The 2,956-nt window shown below is 33.2% G+C and overlaps 1 protein-coding gene across 1 annotated transcript in view; it reads right to left on the bottom strand.

The window, feature by feature from the left end:
• Positions 1-2,956, bottom strand: part of IRAK3 (interleukin-1 receptor-associated kinase 3) — a 47,562-nt gene that overhangs the window by 29,434 nt on the left and 15,172 nt on the right. The window lies entirely within an intron of this gene.

Below are 2,956 nucleotides of genomic sequence, written 5' to 3'. Positions count from 1 at the left end.
GAAGAGCAAACTAAACTGAAGCAAGTATATGGAAGGAAATAATTAAGACCAGAGTAGAAGTAAATGAAATAGAGAGTTTTTTAAAAAGAGAGAAAATCAATGAAACCAAAGTTGGTTCTTTGAAAAGATCAACAAAATTGACAATCTTTTAGCTACATTTGCCAAGAAAGAAAAAGAGGACACTCAAATTACTAAAATCAAGAACAAAAAAAGAGACATAAGTACAACCTTACAGAAATAAAAAAGAATTATAAGGGAATACTCCGAACAGCTGTATGCCAAAAAATTAGACAACTTAGATGACATGGACAGATTCCTAGAAAGACACAAGCTACTGAAACTAACGCAAGAAGAAATAAACAATCTGAATGGACCCACTGCAAGCAAAGAGATTGAATTAGTATTTTAAAATTTCCCATAAAGAAAAGTCCAGGCTCAGATGGCTTCACAGGTGAATTCTACCAAACATGTAAAGAAGATTAACAACAGTCCTTCACAAATTCTTTTAAAATAGAAGAGAACAAAACAATTTCCAAATCATTCAATAAGGCCAGTGTTATTCTGATACCAATACCAGACAAAGACATCACAAGAAAACTACAGACCAATATTCCTTATAAATATAGATGCAAAAGTCTTCAATAAAATATTAGCAAGCTAAATCCAGAAACATCTAAGAAGAATTAGATATAATGACCAAATGGGATTTATCCCAGGAATACAAGATTTATTTAATATCTGAAAGCCAATCAATGTAATGCACCACATTAATAGAAGGAAGGATAAAAACCACATGTTCATTTCAATAGATGGCAAAAAGGCCTTTGATGAAATACAATACCCTAGACTATAAAAGCCCTAGGAACAGAAGGGAATATCCTCAATTTGATAAAGGATATCTATGAAAAACCCACATTTAACATCATTAATGGTGAAAGACTAAATGTTTTCCCCTTAAGATCAGAAACAAGAAGATAAGGATGTCTGTCTTGCTACTTCAATTGAACATTACACTAAAGGTTCTAGCCAGAGAAACTAAACAAGAAAAAAAAAATAGCGAACATATTGAATTAGGGATTGTTGTACAGAATAAAACGCGAAATTTGGGCACTATAAGGGTACTAAATGTCATTGTCCTTTTGTTGTTTGTGAAAAGATAGATAATACTTCATTGTCATATAAAATGGAAATTCAAAATGGCTAAGAAGCCAGTACAAAGTGTGGATTTCATGTCCAAACTGGAAAATAATTGCTGATCATTGAAGTATAAATGTAAAATGTGACAAGGACATGCATGCCAGAAACACAGTCACAGTAAGTAAAGATTCCAGTGTTTTGAACAATTTGGTTATATCCTGAGATATGAGGGAATGCTTTATGGATGTGAAGAAATCCCCTAATGACAGCAATCTGAATTGCAGGAATAGTGCCTGGGAGGAAATAAAAGGCCCTTCTCAATAAGACCCCTAAGAAAATCCAAAACTACAAAGTGATGCCTGGAGGTTGGAATGTAAAAGGTCAAAAATTCCTCTAAAATGAAAACTATCCCATCAAACAGAACAAAATTTTAAGGAAATGTAGGCAAAACTGATTATTTGGATAGATCTGTCCACATTAGCAGCAAAGACTAAATATTTTTATGCATTTTCAATTAGGAGCTCTAACTCCTATTTGAGTAAGTGGCTAACACAGGGCATGCTGTTTAGCAGTCTATACGTATGTTTCCAACAAATCATCACATCTCACTTTTAATAACCTATGCAACTAACTTCTTCAAAATTGTAATTCAAAACATCAATTCAATAAATTACAATTAAATAACGCTATTTTCTTTACTTAGTAAAGGAGTAAGGCACTATCTTCTTTATCTCAGATTTATTAATACCTGCCTCTTTGTACTAGACCAGTAAGTAAATGTCTTTCTACCAATCAGGTAAGCTCACATCAAAAAAATGAAATCAACTTTGCATGTGCAACAGACTAGGAATCAACCAAGAATGTGGAATTTTTGTCTACATACAGTCCAAGTCATTTTCTGCTGCATAAACAACATAGAGAGTGAAAATATACCCTAAAATCTATTACAGAACATTGAAGTATAAAACATACCTGTGTGTCCTATTAAATTGGTGTGAGTTTATATTGTGAACAGCAAGCCACGTGAGTGGTTTCACTGGCAGGAAAAGGCTCAGATAATGAAAAGACAATGGCTTTACGGTTCCCAGGGACTCACTGAATTTCACCTGTTCAGTCAGCTTCAGAATAAAGCATTCTGCTGTACTAAACTCAGTGAAGAAACAGTGTGCAAAAGACAAAAAGGATTAGCCAAGTTACACAGATAATATTATGGTGGAAGTGTATTGGGAATGAATATCCCATTAATATGAAAAATCTACAAAATAAAACTCCGTCTTAAGCTAGAGTTTTCTGGTACAAATCTCTCAGGATTTCCTTGTGTGTTCAAGGGCTCACGTGCACTAAATATATTACCAAAGAACATGTGTGCAAATAAATGGAACAAAAAAGATGCCTACATGAAAAAAGCCAAAAGAATAAAGATATTGATTCAAAAGAGGTTCCAACCTAAGAGCTCTGAGTCTATAACATATGGCCCCAAGATGACTCAAATAATTATTGTTGAAGTGAATAAATCTAAATGGAATAAAAAGAACAGGTGATATTAGATTATTTTTACTGACAAAGAATAAATGGAGAAAACTTCATGAACTTTAAATGCAAGGCATGGCACAGCATCAGAAACAGACAAGACAAAGGGAAGAATTAGGCCACTGTGGAATGGATAGTAAATAAGGCAGAGTTAAAGACTGTGGCGTAAAAACAGCAGTGAAAAGAAAAATCCCAAAATTATTCTGGAGGTATCATTTGCACTAAAATATAGCAGGGAAATCCAATTATATTTTAAATTTCTAATCATATAATAAAACAAAGAACAGCA

Source organism: Propithecus coquereli, unplaced genomic scaffold, assembly GCF_000956105.1.
Source record: "Propithecus coquereli isolate 6110/MARCELLA unplaced genomic scaffold, Pcoq_1.0 Scaffold172, whole genome shotgun sequence".
Lineage (NCBI taxonomy): Eukaryota > Metazoa > Chordata > Mammalia > Primates > Indriidae > Propithecus > Propithecus coquereli.
Note: the sequence above shows the minus strand (reverse complement) of the source record. Positions and strands in the feature narration are given on the sequence as shown.